General features: G+C 34.1%; 1 protein-coding gene across 1 annotated transcript in view; it reads right to left on the bottom strand.

The window, feature by feature from the left end:
* LOC128224286 (uncharacterized) overlaps positions 1-20,386 on the bottom strand; it is a 62,774-nt gene that overhangs the window by 19,895 nt on the left and 22,493 nt on the right. The gene's annotated exons all lie outside the window — the stretch shown is intronic.

Below are 20,386 nucleotides of genomic sequence, written 5' to 3'. Positions count from 1 at the left end.
AATTTTTTTCAAGAATTTTATACAATATTGTGTTTCACATTTTTAAGTGATGTTAAAAGGTTTGCATACAGAACCTTTTATAAGTTAATTGGAAGTGAGTTTTGTCATGTTTCAAGGCCAAACGGTCAAGGCCAACATTTAAACAATATACATACATCTTCACTGTTGACAAAACAAACACATTACTGAACATATTAGACGTCTGTTAAGACGGATACATAATTACTTCGTCTACGATACAATACGATATAATTATTGCATTAAACATAATACAATGTTCATGGCATGTAAAGAAATAAATCAATGAATGGAGAAAAATGTACACAAACAAATTTTCTAGAGCTAACTACTGAAATGTTATAAATACCTATAATATTAAGTATGCGTGTGTTAGTACATGCATAAAAAACTGCATGATCAACTAACACATATTGAACCATTATGCCAAGTGTATGTACTCAACTCAACTCAACTCAACTCAACTCATCTCAATTCAATTCAACTCAACTCAACTCAAACCCACTCAACTAAACCCAACTCCACTCCACTCCACTCAATTTAACTCAACTCAACTCAATTTAACTGAACTCAACTCAACTCAATTTAACTCAACTCAATTTAACTCAACTCAACTCATTTATTTATGCTTTCAGTTTGCATTTAATTAAAAATATGTGCAAACTCAATATAGCTATAAGTGGAAACAAGTATAAAGAGGAGGTTTTATGGCGGCTGTACATGATAAGTGCAAAATTGAAACATGTATAACATCAACAAGGTATAAGTGAAGTACTGAGTTGAGTTGAGTTGGGTTTTATCATACGGTTTAAATGTATGTATGTTTATTACACCAATGTGTTGCATAGCATTACGAATAACATAATTGAACAGCTTAATCATGTCACATCTATCATCATAGTTTAAAAGTTGGTGGTATTTGAATATAGAGGACCGAGCATAGTAATAACGTGGTATGTAATAAATCTGTCTCATAACTTTATTACATGGACTTTTCATAAATATCTAAATATCGCTAAACCTCAATACTTGCAGTAACATTTGGGAAACCGCCCTGGCACTCTCAAATACAACTTACGTAGAATTCACGGGGGAGGGGGGGGGGGTAACCGTTTAAAGAGCGCTTAACCTCAAACTTGTCCCAGCATTTATCAATACGTGCAGTGAATGTTTGGGTAAACGCCTTGTAACTCTCAAAATCATCCTAAGAATAATACACTATAATGGGGTAACCATATTAAGAGCGCCTAACCTCAAATATGTCCAAACAGTGATCAATACGTGCAGTCAATATTTTGTTTTCCGTCTTGGTCCGATCAAATTCAACTGAAGCAGAATTCATTGGGGGGGGGGGGGGTAACCGTATCAAGAGCGCCTAACCTCAAACTTGTCCCAGCAGTGATCAATACGTGCAGAACCGCGTTTACATAATCAGGTAAAACTTTTAAAGAATTCACTGAGGGTTAAAGCTGCACTATCACAGATTTACCCTTTCGATAACATTTGTTTTTGTCTTGGAATGAGCAAATATCTGCAAACAAGTGGTATAAGACTGCTGACAAAAGACCAGACCGCATATAGTTATATTTCCGTTCAAAAATTAATGTTTTATGGCCAACAGTTTAAGAAAAATGCAAAAAACATCATTTCTTGAACTTAAATATGAAAATCTGCCATTCTATTTTTTGTCAGCAGTCTTCTATAACTGGTTTCCATGCATTTTCCCATAAATTAGCTCGTTTCAAGACAAATAATAATAATAATAATAATAATAATAATAATAATAATAATAATAATAATAATAATAATAATAGAAATGTTGTCAAAACGTTTAATCTGTGAGAGTGCAGCTTTAAAACTCGTTACGCGCATTCGACTTTAAACTCGTCACAAAATTTATCAATACGTGCACAATCAAACATATGTGCCTTATCGTATACATCATCAGCTTGAAGGCAATCAAGCAAATATAAAAAAAATCAAATCAGCTAATTATTTAACTTCAAGGTTTAAGATACCTGTAAATGCTGTTTTAAAAATGACATTTTAAAATGGTAAAACAAACTTTCGATCACACTTAAAGTGACACTCTTATTCAAAACCAATATATACACATGAATAACAAACATACATTTTGACTGATACACCTTTATTTTTTTTGTATGTATATGTGTTATTATGACGATAAGCTTGTTATGCTTGTCTAATAAATATTATGTTCTGTTCTGTTCTTTATCTACTTACTAAATAATGCATCTATGGGCAATACTTATAACAGATAACAAGATTGTGTATTTAATAGCAGAAAGCGCAAACATATTAAATGACAAGGTTAAATGGTGAGTGCTAAAAGATTTACTGTGATCTACTATAGTCTCATAAGGTAGCAATACCGTGTGTTATGCTCATTTCTTTTAAATTACACTCGGTAAACTTCATAAGAACCATTGTTTTCGCCATTTATTCATTTAGGAATATTAAAACAAAAGTTTTAATGTCAGTTAATCCCATTTGGGAGTAGGAGTGCATCTTAAAAGAAAGTATAGAAATATTAATATAAATTGCCAGTGAATGAAATTATCAAGAATTATTCTTAAAAATAGTCAATGTACATAACTTACCTGTCTGGCTGTGAATAATGTTATAGCAAACTTTTCATCGATCAAAACGCTAAATGAATTAGAGTGTAAAACATAATTATAAACGATGCATTTACAGATAGTTAATGTAGAGTGTACGATCATTTACCACTTAGGAAATAACATCAGAAGACTATAATAAAAAATCAGCAAATATTTATTTTTGCTGAAATGACTCAATTTAAGTGTTTATGACGCTGGACAGGTAATCCAGCGACCCGGATACGGCGAATTAAAAACATATGTTTACCATATACTTTCCGTTGATATATAGAGGTTTTTTTTACTGAAATGTAAATAATAGGTCACTGTATCAAACAGTGAAAATATGAATTTGATATTTTTCACTGTTTTGAATTTTTCGCCCGTTTTCTCATTAAAAAAACAACAACAACATCGGCGCGCACAGGGTTGGGACACGAAATTTAATGATGTCATTTCTGAAAAAAAAATCGTGAAATATCACTTTTGGTTCTAACATAGTGAAATAAATTGCTACCTGACAATGAAACAAACAATTGTCCTCTACATGTTATAAAAGTACTTAAAAAAAACATAAGCAAATTTTCAGTTTATCATAACTATTTTTTATGCACGCGAATCAGTTTTTTAAAGAACAGTGCGCAAGTCATGTTTTAATTTAGGTGTACATGATTTATCGCGTTTAACACGGTATTAATTTAGCGAACCGATGAAAAAATTATGAAAATGCAAAAAATGATCCGAACTATTTCGTCTGACAAGTGGAAGCTTTCATACAAATATGATGTATGTCGAACCGTAATTAGACGGAATTTAAATGTAAACATATCTTATGAGACAAAAAGCAATTTTGTAAAGTAATTAAGATGTGTTGCCTTGAATCCTGAGGCGTTTTATAAATAGCATACATATTTTCAAAGATTAATAGTTAATTAGATACAACTTTCTTTATGTAACAATATTGCATACTACAGTCAAACTCCGTTGGCTCGAACTCGCTTGGCTCGATTTTCTCGTTGGCTCGAACTGGATGTTTAGGACCGATTTGTATCTACTGAATGTAACAAGTCCCGCTTTGCTCGAATTTTCCGAGGCTCGAGGTATTTTCGCTGGTCCCTTTGAGTTCGGGCTAACGGGGTTCGACTATATTTAATTATCTGAAATCCTGTTCATCTTTCTGTTACTGATATAGGAAATATATTAAAGGGATTGGCTCATGTTTTCGTTCAATGCACATTTTTGTATGACGAAATAAAGTGTGGCTTATCAAACGGAGTGATAACAAAAGCTGGGATCCTTCAGGAAATGTTGTAATGTGCTCAAATATCGTGTTTGGAGACTACAATTTTCATTATTAACAATTTATTTACGTTAATAACGGCTTTTAGAGATTCGTTGTTGCGTAATTGGTTGATCAACATTATCACGTGATGTTATCAATTATCGATACAAGGTTAAACTATTCATTGGCATTTTATTTATATAAGTCCTGGTTCCTAGTGGTTATGGCGTCTGTTTTCATTTTTTCTTGATTTAACCGGCATGAGTTCGCACCAAAATAAAAACCAAATTACGTTTTGGTACCATAACTGTAAACGAGATAAAATATATTGCGATTTGACTAGAATTTTCCTTGAGTATATGCCTATAATGTATTAAGTACTTGAGATGTATTTGTAAAGAAATGGCAAAATTCGAGAAATGACTTTGTTGAAATTGTATTCCAGCTTTGTGCTCGCTGTCGTTCGTTTTTCGAGGAGACAGCGGGCTCAAACATCAAATCAGTCAAGCGTATCGAATCAAAAGAATGTGTATTCCAGTGTAAGATTGCACACTGTTAAAACGAAGATTTTTGTGCTCACTCGGTGAAATATAAAGACGAAAATTGTTTATTTCAGTGTAAGATCGTAATATATTTCACCGAGTAAGCACCCAAATGTATATTTCGCGAGTTGCGACTTTTGGTGTTCACAAGGTGGAATATATTGCTATCTTACACAGAATAAACCATCTTTTTTGTTTATCATATTATAATGGGAATTAAGTCATTTAATTACTCTTTTTTTAGAAAAAAAAACGCACCAAATTGTATTCACACGTAACGTCAATTTGGAAATGACGTCGTTGAAATTGGGTCCCCACATTGTGTGCGCTGACGTTTGATTTAAGACCTAGAGCAGGCTTCAATTTAAAAACAGAAAAAAATATTAACTTGCAATTTTCACTGTTTCAGTGAAATATCATTTTTATTTTACTGATAAAACTCTATAAACCACCGACACGCATATACTAAATTGCGACACTGAAACAAACCATATTATCCTCTATGTAATAATTAAAGAAAACATTTCTAACATATATTTTTAATAGCGTACATGTTTTACATTCTTGTCTATAGACGGACCTAGTTTAAAAGCCGGACACAACATTTGAAACCTACAAGGACAATAGCCTGTCACATCAGGCAACTTCGTGCATGTTTACCGTCTACAATGCGTGTTTAACTCCTCACTTCAAAACTATTTCTCTTGTTCGCAGCCATGTACGGACAAGGTTGTAACCATGTTCCTTGTCAAATGTCCGCAATCCGCTAAAAGGCTTAGAGGAAGTAGTAGACATAATTTAGATCTGAAACAAAGCTTGGCTGGGGATTATATTCTGCAGGGTCGTATCGTACAATAAGGTAGATTGGGGAGGGGGGGGGGGGGTACAGGGGAGGACACGGTTTTTACCATGTCCCTTGTCAAATGTCTGCGATCCGCTAAAAGGCTTAAAGGAAGTATAAGACATTATTTTAATCTGAAAACAAAGCTATCATTGGGATTATTTTATGCAGGGGCGTATCGTACATTAAGGTAGGTAAGGGGATGGGTTTAGGGGTGGAGAACACGTTCGTTACTATGTTCCTTGTCGAATGTCCGCAATCCGCTAAAAGGCTTAGATGAAGTAGTAGACATTGTTTAAATCTAAAAACAAAGCTGGCGTGGAGATTATTTTCTGCCAGGGCGTATCGTGCATTACGGTAGATTAGGGGGTGGGTTTTGGGGCGGAGGACACGGTTGTTACCACGTTCCTTATCGAATGTCCGCGTTCCGCTAGCAGGCTAAAAGGAAGTAGTAGCCATAATTAAAATCTGAAACAAAGCTGGTGTTGGGATTATATTCTGCTGGGGCGTATTGTACGTTAAGGTAGATTATGGGGTGGGCTTAGAGGCGGAGGACACGGTTGTTACCATGTCCCTTGTCAAATGTCCGCGATCCGCTAGCAGGCTGAAAGGAAGAAGTAGACATAATTAAAATCTGAAACAAATCTGGTGTTGGGATTATATTCTGCTGGGGCGTATTGTACGTTAAGGTAGATTATGGGGTGGGCTTAGGGGCGGAGGACACGGTTGTTACCATGTCCCTTGTCAAATGTCCGCGATCCGCGATAGCCTCTGTGCTAACTGGACACTGGATATTTTTGGTCATACCAACTTAGTTTCAGTTTTGGTGTCAAGGGTTTCGGCGGTTTGAAAACCCGTTCTGAAAGCTTTGAATGAAGTAACAAATAAATGGGCTTGTGTACAGCTTCACCAACATGATAAAGCTTTTGCATGTAGCCAGTATTTCTGAATTTCTTTAATAAAACAATGATACCGCTAATGGTCGTGTTCCTGTTTTAACAAAATGGTGTTTTAACAAGCGTGTTGAATCCCAGTCCGACATGTTGTCTTTTCAAAGTAAGCTACTTTTCGGATGGAACGGTCCGACGAAAGTGCTTCCCGAGGGGGTTTCAATAGATTCAAAAACCGGATTCGGTCTTCGTAAAATAAATGAAATATGGAATTTTATTTGAAACAGTCACAATAAATACACAGTTCGTGAAACAAGTATAAAAACAAAAACTAGTTTATTACCAACATAAACGCCCGTTAAGATGTACGTTTCTCCTTGTTAAGATAAAATGGCCTCTCAGTCATTTTCTTGGGCAATTTACTCACTTTAACATTGCATGAAAAAATCAAATGCAGTGAATAATCTATGAATTATAAACACTACATTTAATTGTATCTTAAAACTTTAAAAACTATTTTATGGGAATGAATGAATTAAGATTGACTTTACAACTCAACGATTGCGACACATACTGTTGAAAATTAAATTGATTGCTAAGCCAACATAAAAGTTATATATCTTAAAGCTGCACTCTCACAGATTGAGCGTTTTGACAACATTTTTATTTTTGTCCCGGAACGAGCCAATTTTTGCCAATCTATGAAAGCCAGTGATATAAGACTGCTGACAAAAAACCAGAACCGAGAATTTCATATTTAAGTTCAAAAATTGATGTTTTATGCATTTTTCGTAAACCGTTAGTAACGTATTGACTGAAACACTTCAAACATACAGACTTTTTTTATTGTTCGTCTGCTAGCTACGGCCTTGTATCAAAACAAGAAACATAAATGATTCGCCTGTCTGCTAGCTACAGCCTTGTTTCTAAACTAGAGACATAGTTTAATCGTTCGTCTGCTAGCTACGGTCTTGTTTCTAAACTAGAGACATAGTTTAATCGTTCGTCTGATAGCTACGGCCTTATATATACACTAGAAAAATAGTTTAATATATCGTTTGCTAGCTACGGCATTGTATGTTAAATAGAGACATAGTTAAATCGTCCGTCTGCTGGCTACGGCCTTGTATCTAAACTAGAGACATAGTTATATCGTCCGTCTGCTAACTACGGCCTTGTATCTAAACTAGAGACATAGTTCTATCGTCCGTCTGCTAGCTACGGCCTTGTATCTAAACTAGAGACATAGTTTAATCCTCCGTCTGCTGGCTACAGACTTGTATTTTAAACACAGACGCAGTTTACTTTACTAGCTGTTGACGAAACATAAGATGAATACATCACTCGTACATGCTTTCTATATATAGTCACCACTAATTAACGTCGTCCGTGTAAATGTCAGTCAGATGAATTAAAACTTAGCAAAATTCATTTAAACATTCCAGAATGATGTTTTAAGGTGTATTTTTGTATGTGACAATGCCGAAAAGGATTTTGTGGGAAAAACACTTGATTAAAATATTTATTTCTGAAGAGAACGCGCTTAATTAGTTAAACATTATTTTAATTAAAATGGAGTTTAATAAAATATTGTTTTTATCTTGTTTGTTAAATATTAGGACAATGCATGTTCGCGTTAATTGGAAGTTTCATGTGACATTTAGATGGGAAGATACGACAATGAAAAAAAAATGAATGAAATATGTAAGTATATGTTCTTTTTAATCAAAGTTAAATGGCAAATCGGATATTGCATTAGGTAATAAACATCGCTTAAATATAAACATGATGGCTGAAACATGGCTTCATAATATACATATTACGCATACACAAACATTATATCATATGTTAATCAAATTATATAGATACTATTGCTAATACTATCAAACAAATATACTATTTTATAGTTTAATTCATATATTATTAATGATATGTATACCAAACGCTATAGATACACCTATTTCTTCATTATTGCTTTTTTCTTTGGTACAAATTTACTTGCATATAGTTTACATGTTCGCGTTTTGTATACGTTAGCCATTTTATTCTATGAATTTGATGACGGATAATGTTGACCTATTTTGAATATATACTGGGTGTTATATTTCTTTGAAAAAAAAAGACTTTCTTCTTCTTCTTCTGTATCTCCTCCTTCTCCTCCATCTTCTCCTCCTTTTCCTCCTTCTTTTACTCTCCTTCTCCTCCTCCTCCTCCTCCTCCTCCTCCTAAGGAGTCTGTTTTTATCAAGTACAACATTCGTTAAGTAAATGAAGTATGTCGTTCTTGTTTTATGACGTTATGCGTCTCCTGTTTAGCGTTTGTTCGTGATAGGCGCATTGTTCCTTAAAACAATACAATACACAACAGAGCCTACGTTTGTCCTTAAAGTTACCGCTGTAATTGCCATACATACCGACACATAAACCATATTGTTTGAAATCATATATTCATCATTTTAAAAGTTATTATAATTACCATTCAAAAAATGAAATAAACCGAGTATATTGCACTTAGATAAGTTTCATTTGAAGTAACATTATGTGTGCATTAAGATTATCATCTCAAAACGAAGCCATGAAATATGTGCCTATAGGTACGACACACTGATAGATAGAACGTGGGATTCACCGTACCGTGTCGAATTCATTACTACAAGCGAAAATAATTTCAATTTTGATGTTTGCGGTATGAATGAATACTTGTTAATGGTTGAAGATTGCTAGTTTGTACTTTAAAAAAAAAGTAAATGGTTTGATGTGACATATTCGCTTAACAATTTATTTTGTGTAATTAAATATTAACAATCTTTAACGTTTTAGTGGTCTACATAATATTGTATAAACTACCCACTTACTGGGCAAGCCACCGTCTCTCTTTCTCTCTATATATATATCACTTTACCTATATATTTCAAATAAAATAAAAAAACGGGTGGCTATTGATTTACTGATATCATTGTATGAATACTGCCTTCTCATTAGACAAAATATAATGTTGAGAATAATTGATTTTTTTTTCCTTTATAACTGTATTACTTTTAAAAAATCCTAACAGGAGGGGACATCCCTTTCGCCCTAACCCACATAACATATTGAAACAAAACAAGAACACGGCGGAGGGTTCAATATGCTTCAGGGACGCCCCTTTTTAAGAAGTATAAGAATCATACGTGGACTACTAATTCTCTTCCGCATGTTGTTATCTTAAAGTAAAATGTCGCATACATATTAAATGACTGGTGGGTTAAAATATTTACTGGTATTCGTACAATCAAAAAATTAAAAAAGTCAAAACATTACCCTTTTTAAGAATTTGAAGCTGCACTCTCACAGATTTGCCGGATTTTTTTATTGACAACCTTTCTATTTTTTGTCTTGGAATTAACCACTTTTTGCGTAAATATCAGCTAACCAGTGATATAAGACTGCTGACAGAATATCAGATCGCAGATTTTCATATTTCCATTCGAAAATTTATGATTTATGGCTAAAAGCGTTACTAACTGTTTAAGAAAAATGCATTAAACATCAATTTTTGAACTAAAATATGAAAATATTTGATCTAGATTTTTGTCAGCAGTCACTGGTTTCCATGCATTTTCGCATAACTTGGCTCGTTCCAAGATAAAAATAAATAAATAAAAAGTTGTTAAAACGGCCAATCTGTAAGAGTGCAGCTTTAACATTAATGAATAGTTCTACACCTTCATTTATTTTCATCAAAAACCTGAGCAAAGTGACAAAAATAAAAAAATTGGTAAAATATGCATAAATTAACTTCTTAGATTAGAGAAAAACTATTTCCACTTACCACCAAATTGCAAACTCCGACAAAGTTGCGCCTGATCAAAAGGACATCTCATTTCCATTTTAATGAAACTTGACAAAATATAGCACTCGTAATTAAGAAGGAGACATGTTTAGATAAAAAGGTGTAGAAAAAACACAACATGTATGTTATATTTATAGCTTAAATTTCGTGAAGTTAAGTTGTAATGGATAGTTTCGCCATTTAAAATATTGTGAGTACATGTATATAGTTCGTTTAAATGTGTATTTAAGCTTCATGACTGTATACATCTATATTATATAGACTGTGAAACAATTCAAGGTTAAATTTTGTGGAATTTGGTTAAAAAATATATTTTAAACGTGTCTTATATTAAGAACAAATGTTAGTAAAATAAAGTGGAAATGAATAAGTTCGAATTTAAAATATTGTGAGTATATACTAATTTGAAGATATATATAAATTATACATGTTAACTTATTTATATAGAGAGATAGATATACTGTGTTATAATTTAAGGTTTCTGAAGTGTGGATTTTTTGTATACTCATTTTACATTAAAAGCTCATGTTTGCAAAATCTGGTAAAAATAGCCCATCATCTCGTGTGAGTATACAATTCTTTAAGATGTGTGCTATGTTTGGAGCTTAAACTTTAGAAAATATCAATAAAGATAGATAGTTTCGCCTTTCAAAAGATTGAAGATGCATGATATATTATGAGTTTAAGTTTTGAAAATATGGTGAAAATCGAGTTTCGTCTTCTGAATTTTGTGAAAATGTCATTATTTTAAATGTCTATACATGCTTCATATATGCTGACTCAATAGTCTCTAATATATCATTATATCCTGCTGCAAAGTAATTCAACCATATTCTTTCAGCTAAATTGTGGTGGAAATGGATATTACCTTTTTTCAAATTGTGAGTATATAATCATTTTGAAATTTGTACACAAAACACATGTATGCGTAAACATGCATAGACTGTGCAATTTATCATTGATTTTTTCTTAAAGCTGCACTCTCACAGATTAAACGTTTTGACAACTGTTTTATCTTTTGTCTTCGAACAAGCCAAATTATGCGAAAATGCAAAAAAACAACGATATATAACTATTGACAAAACATCGGACCCGAGATTTTCATATTGAAGTTAAAAAAAAGAAGATGTTTTATGCATTTTGACTAAACCGTTAGTAACTATAAGTCATAAAGTATAAGTTATCGATTTTTATTACCTATATTTACTTCATCGCTTGATCGAGCTGTCTTAAAGAGACTCGCTCATATTTTGGTACCAAAAATTGTTTTACCGGTAATGCATCTAAAACACTTATTTTATATAAGTTTACTCTTTGAAATTATACGGAAAATATCAATTCAAGGATAAAAAATCTGATATTAGAAAAGAAAAATCAACCCATATCGTAGCCACTCGGCCACAGGTCCAAATATAGTTGCGCTGGATATTCTAACCTTAATTAAATACACTGAAAACATCACGTGATAATGTCAATCAACCAATCACACTACAGCATTTACTGAATTGCGTTAGCAACAGTTTTTGAGCATATATTAACAATTTATGAAGGGTTTCAGCTGTCAGTACCTAGTTTTTACACTCCTTATGATTTGACACACTTTCTTTCGTATTCAAAAACACACAAATCTTAAAAATGGCAATTAACAAACGAGGGATGAATCTCTTTAAAACGTATAAAGTTATTTATGAGCTTAATAGTTGCAGCTATCTTATGATAATTTTACTATCAATAATGCTCGGAATTACACCTTTGAAGTCTGATGTTTATTTCAATACTAGATCTACAAGATTTCAATGTAATACACACTTATATTAAGTTGGATTTATTAAAAGTGCACTCTTAAAATAAGATGTACCACAATCAATACGGTTGTTTTGATTTACCAAAAAGGATGAATAAAAAAACACGGTTCTTATGAAGGAGACCTAGTTTTTAATTTGAAACAAAAGTGTAGAAAACTCGGTATTTCTACCTTATGAGACGATAGTTGATCACTGACGATCTTTAAGGACTCACCAGTCGTTTAATATTTGTGCGTTTTCAGCTATTAAATACACGGTTACAATCTTATTATCAGTAACAAATGTTTTTCCACAAATGCATTTTTAAAAAGAAGTTAAAAGTTTATAACTCACAATTTATGTTTGTAATGTCTTTTTTTAAATACGAGTATCACTTTAAATGTTGTAAAGAAAGTTTTAGGTGAATGAGCAAATATTTTGTCTTCTAGAAATTAACGTAAGTTAGGATTTGACTTAAAATAGTTTATGAATACTTGCCCTGGTACAAGTTTCTAGAAAAACAACAGTTCTTACTCAACTTAAGAGAAATGAACAGAACAGAACAGAACAGGACATATCTAAACAGATCATGTAATGTAGTTTATAATGCTTATTTATGATTATGATACGTTGAAATGTCTTATTGACTTTACAGCCAATAATAACCAACATGTGTTGCTTTCCATTCTTATGTTATCATTTCCTAGTGAAAAATGAAGACTTTTAACAAGGACAACTTTATCTATATAGCCTTACATTGCCCTGCCTTCGGTCTTTTACTAGAGTTTGATTAAGAGTCTAGTTTCTTAAAACACTTCGCCGCCTGATGGAACACTGTCATACCATAATTTTGGAAACAGGCTTGTCAAAGTGTTTGAGGAAACGAAGGTGGGGCTCTTTAAGCGGCATAGACTGCCCTTTGTTTCATTTAAAATGGTGAAGAAAAAGCAAAGTTATATTTGTTTAAAGTCATCATTCGAAGCAAAATTCTACCTTCCGAAGTAGCAGTTGTGACGTAATTTATCACGTGGTATACACACTCTGTATTGAGTGAACACTGAAACATATTTCAAAAACTTGGCCTTGTTGTGGGAACATATGACCGGACCACAAAGCTTCTCGACACATCTAAACCCGGAGAAAATCTTTCCACATCAGGACGTTATTTGAAAAGAGGCTGTATTGATCGAATGATCACTATAAGCCGTCTGATTATACCTTTTTATGAGAAACTTCTTTTATAATGCAGACATGCCAAATCAATGGTTTTGAATTGCATATTGATTTTGATCAATAAATATTGATTTGATTTGCGGATGGAAACCTTTATTTGGACCAATATTTGATTTATTAATACGATATTCAACCGAAAGATATATGAATGCTTGCTTGTGTCATAAAAAACTAGTATCATTTGAAAGTTATTAATGAGTTGTCAGTTGAATATGAGGGCGAAGGAAGTTCCTCTTTCAGGACATTTTTTTTTAATTTCTACAAATCTGCAAGAGGACGTTGCGATTAAATATAAAAGTTTTAGCCTTTTTATGGAGTTGTATAGGGCTTTTTGTATTAAAAGATACCTTTCCACAAATTCCAAAAGTTAAAAAAGCGCCAAAATATCGCCAATGGTGTTTTTATCTGTAAATATGCCTGTTTATGATATGATCATTAAAATCATATGAGATTTACACAATTAACATTCATGTTTTTTTGGTACATCTATCCAGTAAACATATAGTATGACCTTTAAATGAAACAGGCAATAAGCGACTTAGATACGGTTTTGTTTGACGTAAAAAAACTTCATACAAACAGATGAAAGGTTTATGATGGTGAGTGCTAAAAGATTTACTGTAATCTACTATCGTCTCATATGGTAAAAATACCGTGGTTTATGCACCTCTCCTGAATTTAAACTCAGTATCCTTGTCACGAGAACCATTGTTTTCGACATTTATTCATCCTTTATGGTATATTAAAACAATTGTATTAATTGTGGTAAATCTTTTTTGGGAGTAAGAGTGCATCTTTAAAGTTTGGTTCCTGGTTAGCTCATACAGTTTCGGTATCAGTTAAAAGCATATTGTATACTGATTGCATATAATTATGTAAAGTAAATGTCCAGACACAGATTATTAAGTTATCGCAGTTTAAATTTGAGCTCTATATTTTAACTGAAATCTGTCGTGAAATGTATGTTTTTCTTTAATTTTCCAAGACCACAAAAGCTTGTTTGCAATTAAAAAATCGACAATATTCTTGCTTTTCTTTACTTTTCTTTCTATTTTAAAAATCAATTCACCTTATACGATACAATTTTGAGTCAGTTAGCACCCTTGCTTTGATGATCAAATACAGCATTTATATAACCAAGTGCATACATATTTGCTACTCACTCTAAAAATACCCTGTCTTAAGACATGTGATATGTTCTGTTCCCGATAAAATAAGATATGCATGTATATGCTCTATTTCGCACCTACAAAGTGCATGTACTTAAACTATTAAAACTGAAATAATATGTGTTTAGACATGTTTTATGTTCCGCAATTAAAAAAAACCTATATGTTACGATATGCACCTACCATCTGCATTCACTTCATTAAATCAAAGCTCGATATGTCGAACCCTGTTATCTCAATGTTCTGGTTATGTCGAATTTTTTCGATTCTTTTGGTTAGGTATTACGATTTTTGTTTTTCGGTTATGTCGAATGTTCGTTATCGCGAAGTTTTTCCCGCGGTCGCAACAATTTCGACATAGCGAGTTTTGACTGTAAATTCAAACTGAAAACGTGTGTGTTCTGTTCTGTTTGGTAGCAAATTACGTATAAACTACAATTAGAAATACACGCTGCTTACAACTGAACAATTCAATCTAAAAGGATATGTGTTTTAAATGTGTTTTTGTTCCGTATTAAACATTACCATATTTTGTTTCACGAATTAGATTTTGGGATAACCGACTTGACTAACTAATGTCACACAATGATTTCCCTGTAAATAAATGACATTTCTGGAATGACAATATAGTGTCGAATTGTGGTTATACTGACTAATTTCATAGTGAAAATACAAAATTCAAATTCTATTTTCGTACAACGTAGAATAACATTCACACATCGCTATAAATTACTGACAAGGGTTTCCAGTTGAAATGCTACAAATAACTATGAAAAACCGCATCTAAACAATGAAACGTTTGTTGCTTTAAATGTAGTATTTATCACGACTGGTCTGCGCCGAAATATTTTTTCATTTATAACTCAGCGTGTTTTATATGATTTTTTTAATATGTAAACCTTCCTCTTTTCTGTTGTACGCCAGGGGTTCAATCCCCGGCCGACTCGGAGCTCCTCGGCCATTTTTATCGAAAACAACCTCGATAGTGGTCGGGGAGCTCCATATGTTCCCTACCTGGTCCTATCCCCTACCTGGTCCTATCCCCTACCTGGTCCTATCCCCTACCTGGTCCTTTCCCCTACCTGGTCCTATCCCCTACCTGTCCTATCCCCTACCTGGTCCTATCCCCTACCTGGTCCTATCCCCTACCTGTCCTATCCCCTACCTGGTCCTATCCCCTACCTGGTCCTATCCCCTACCTGTCCTATCCCCTACCTGGTCCTATCCCCTACCTGTCCTATCCCCTACCTGTCCTATCCCCTACCTGGTCCTATCCCCTACCTGTCCTATCCCCTACCTGTCCTATCCCCTACCTGGTCCTATCCCCTACCTGGTCCTATCCCCTACCTGGTCCTATCCCCTACCTGTCCTATCCCCTACCTGGTCCTATCCCCTACCTGGTCCTATCCCCTACCTGGTCCTATCCCCTACCTGGTCCTATAAAAGGCGATTTTAATAGTATCGTATAGCTCCCTCATCTGAAAACATTTTTCTAACTGAAGTCGATTTTGAAATGTAAATATATATATATTTCTACAATCGATGTTAGCACTAAAATTTTCATACATGGTAAAATAAACAATGAGGGAATGGAAGAAATGAAAGAGGGGAAAGGGCTAAAGTAACAGGGGAAGGGGGAGAGTTGAGAGAAAAGGGTAAGGAGAGGGAAGGGGGGTTGAGAGGGGATCGAAAAGAGGAAGTAGAGGGAAGGGAAGAGTTGAGAGGGGATTGAAAAGGGGAAGGAGAGGGAAGGGGAGAGTTGAGAGGGGATTGAAAAGAGGACGGGGAATGATTGGGGAAGTTGAGAGGGGATTGAAAAGGAGAAGGTGAGGGAAGGGGAGAGTTGAGATGGTAAAGAAAAGGGGACGGAGAGGGAATGGGGAGTTGGGAGGGGATTGAAAAGGGGAAGGAGGAGAGTTGAGAAGGGGGGGGTGATAAGGGGTATATAATGAGGGAAGGGAGGTAGGGGAAAGAGTTGAGAATAGATAGAAATGAGGAAGGAAGAGCTGAGAGGGGAATTAGAATGAAGGGGAAGAGTTGAGACGGGATAGGATGAGGGAAGGGAGGGAATGGAAAGAGTGGAGGGGAATATAATAGGAGAAGGGAGGTAGAGCTTAGAGGGTATAGAGGGGGTCAAAGAGGGCAAGGGTTGAGGGGTGGAAGAGAGTAAGACTGGTGGAATAACAAGGGAGTGCAAAGGGGAAGGGAAGAGGGTTAGAATTGAACAATATAGGATAGTTAAAAGGGGGGATAGGGATGAAAGAGACAATTGAGTGTATTAAGGGGGGTTGAGGAGAGAGAGAGAGGGTCACACAGGGTATAGATAAGGGGGAAGGGAAAGAAAGTTAAGGTTTGCTATTATAGAAGAGAGTCGATTAAACACTTATCGTAAGATGCGCAACCACATACGCATGCACGATATTGGCTCTAAGAGCCAATTTGGAACGACAGGGGAGGGGAGATAGATCTCGAACCATGCACGACCACACGTACGAGTGGTGGCTTTCAGTCTAAGAGCCGTTTCGAAAACCAGAACCGCTAGTTCCCGTACAAATTCGTCCAAGAGTTTAAACTCTTGGATAAGAGTTTAAACTCTTTGATATTGTTTGTTATAATATTCAATTCTGAGGATTAAATGACAGATTTTGATATCATTTTCCGTGTTAACGTTGTTCGTCTAAATGTAAGCAGTGGTATAAAAATAACATACACGTTATATAATCCTATTTTAAGAGCTTTGTTCTGGACAGAACATTCTTCAAAGTTAAGTTAGTTGTCATATTTTAGCGATTTAGCATTATTTTTTCTACTTCCGGTATTTTCTTCAGTCTATCTATAATTAATATCAATAAATATTCTATAAATAGATTAATTATTATAATAACAATGCTTACCTGAAGCGCGTTTGGCCATTACAATGAAAGGTGCGAAAATGACCATGAATGAAAAATGGTATGATTATAAAGCTGAATACCAGCAGTACATGTAGAAACCAAGAACATAAAATTAAAATGTTAAGACAAAATAATACCTTAGTTTTAGGTTCTTGAAACACGGAAATGCATATTATTATTATTATTATTATTATTATTATTATTATTATTATTATTATTATTATTATTATTATTAGTAGTAGTAGTAGTAGTAGTAGTAGTAGTAGTAGTATGGACTTTTTTATAAAATAGCATAGCCATTTTTTTCAACAAGAAATACATCTTTACCATCGGTACAAAATTATGTTTGATAAATAGGTTAATGATAATAAATTTAGTGGTCAACATAAGTTTTGTCTAATGAGAAGGCATTATACCTAAAATTTGCTAATACATATAGTTTAGTAAATCACCAGTCAGTCGTTATTGAATGAAAGAAGGTGCAGCGGTCGATATAAACATCATTAGTTTACACAATAATATGTAGACCACTAAAAATTAAAGATCGTAAGAATGTATTGAAATAAAGCAAATTGTTATGCGACTGTGTCACGTCAAACCATTTACGTTTTTAGATACGTACAAACAACCTTCAACCATTACTTAAAGTGGTAACCTAAATTATAACAAATCGTTTCAATTATAATTCATTCTTTTTTTTAAATTCAACATTTAAGCCCCAAACTGTTGCATTTCAACGTCATGTTTATATCTCTATTGCTACCAAGAGGGATTCACACGACACAATCCATTAATTTAATGTTTATTTACGGCCATATCTTGTCACCCTCAGGTATAAAACCGGGGTACACCCCTTTCAAAGTGAATATTGAGAAAATCAGTAGTTATCGCTAACGCAAACGTCAGAAAGCTAATTTAAAATGGCCACTTAAGCGAACGGGATGTATTCACCTCTGAATTAAATGATCAAAAACAGCCCGTTGCTGAAATCAATCCAATATGAATTAAAATAAATGAGACGCATCAATCACTTGATGGGAAGGGGGGGATTGAGGCCCCATAAGGGGAATGTGAGTTTGCGGTGAATGGTAAATTGTGATGATAAATGTCCGTAATGTAGTTAAATTGTGATTCTGTTTTCTGAAAACCAATCTTTTTTCTTGCTTTCGTTTTTTTTTAGGAATCAGTTTTAAGAATATGCAAATATTGTAAGTTTTTTTTAGCAATTACATGCTTATTTAAGCCAATTTATTTCAATGCATAACAATAAATTCAGAATTTTGAATACATTTGAGAATAAACAATAGTAATACATAATAATTACAGTTGCCAGAAAACAGTATAATTTCAAATACAATTGAGAACGATATCTTAAAAAACAAGTTATTATCCATTTAAGCTTTGTTATATGGTAAAAAGGAAATATATACATTAACATATTTTAAGTATGTGATGTATATGAAAACTGATGCTCCATTTTAGAAAATGTGAAATATGCCATAAACTTCAATATTCATCAAAACGCATCGTCTTTCTCCTCCTCCTCCTCCATCTCTTCTTCTTCCTCCTCTCCTCCGCCTCTCCTCCTCCTACGCCCCCTCCTCCTCCTCCTCTTCCTCCTCCTCCTCCCTCCTCCTCCTCCCTCTACCCTCCTCCTCCTCCTCCTCCCTCCTCCTCCTCCCTCTCCCCTCCTCCTCCTCCTTATCCTCCTCCTCCTCCTCCTCTTCCCCCTCCCCTCCTCCCTCCTCCTCTTCTTCGTCATCATCATCATTACCATCATCATCATCATCATCATCATCATCATCATCATCATCATCATCACCACTACCATCACCATCATCATCATCATCATCATCATCATCATACAGCATAAGTATGGAAGCGTTTATTGTAAATACAGGTTTTGTTATCAAGTTGTAGTGTCTTGACTTGTTTAATGTCGACTTGCGAGTTATAACATGAACTATCGCAAAACTTGATTTATTCACTTATTGACTAGATATATCAACTAGAAATATCGCGACATAACGCATATAATAAATCACAAATCGACATAAAGCAACTCGCATGACTACTTGAAACCACCATCATGTACACTTTACTTTTCCATACATAAGTAATCATCCATAAACTATTTAGAAATGTATGCTAATCGTATAAAATTATGAGTCAAGTGCAGTGTAACAATGTTATGCATGATTTAACACGCAGTAAGTGCTTATTCACTCCTATATACGTGATATTATCTTTTTCAGTCTCTTAATGCACTTTACAGTAAACAAGTTACTTATTAAAACAACCCCAGACGAATATAGTTTTTCAAAGAGATTTAATTAAGATTTACACATTTTAGTTATGCTTAATGCAGAGAGGTACCAAGCGTCAGTAAATAAAAAAAGATTGTGGTTAACTCTGGCATAAAAAAAAACATGAATTATAATGTTTTTTGAGAATACTGAGGGTAATCTTACACACTGATCATGCAATTGTAAAATACGGAAGCGTATACCGTATATACAGATAATGTGGCCATGTTATCATTTAGTACGGAAGCGTATACCGTATATACTGATGATATGACAATTAAGTATACGGAAGCGTATATCGTTTATCATGATGAGGTGACCATATAGTACTGAAGCGTATACCGTAGACACTGATGATATATCATGTAGTATGGAAGCGTATACTGTATATACTGATGATGTGATTGTGAATTACGGAAGCGTATATCGTATACCTTTATTATTTGATAATGTAGTGAGGAAGTGTTCATTGTATACAATAATGATATGACCATGCAGTATGGAAGCGTATATCGTATACCTTTATTATTTGATAATGTAGTGAGGAAGTGTTCATTGTATACACTAATGATATGACCATGTAGTATGGAAAAGTATATCGTTTACACTGATGAATTGTGCATGTTAAATGAATGCGTATACGGTATAAACTGATCTTTTGATGATGATGATGATGATGATGATGATGATGATGATGATGATGATGATGATGATGATATACTGTTGTTTAGAAAGTTATGATAATTTATACATAAGTCACTCTCGTTGGCACTTTGTTGTACGAGAGTGGGTTCTTGTTTTTTTGTTTTGTTTTGAAGAAGCCCACTTGTCTGGCTTGGTGACCACTTACCAAACTCACAATCGCCCAGGCCGGGAATTGAACCCGACCGGGTGCCTTGGTGAGAAGCGAGTGTGTTAACCGGACAACACTTTGTTTGGTGTGTGTTCGACCTTGACCCTCGTAACGTTAAACAT

This window comes from Mya arenaria, chromosome 17 (assembly GCF_026914265.1).
Source record: "Mya arenaria isolate MELC-2E11 chromosome 17, ASM2691426v1".
NCBI classification, from domain to species: Eukaryota; Metazoa; Mollusca; class Bivalvia; order Myida; family Myidae; genus Mya; species Mya arenaria.
This window is presented reverse-complemented; position numbering and strand designations above follow the sequence as displayed.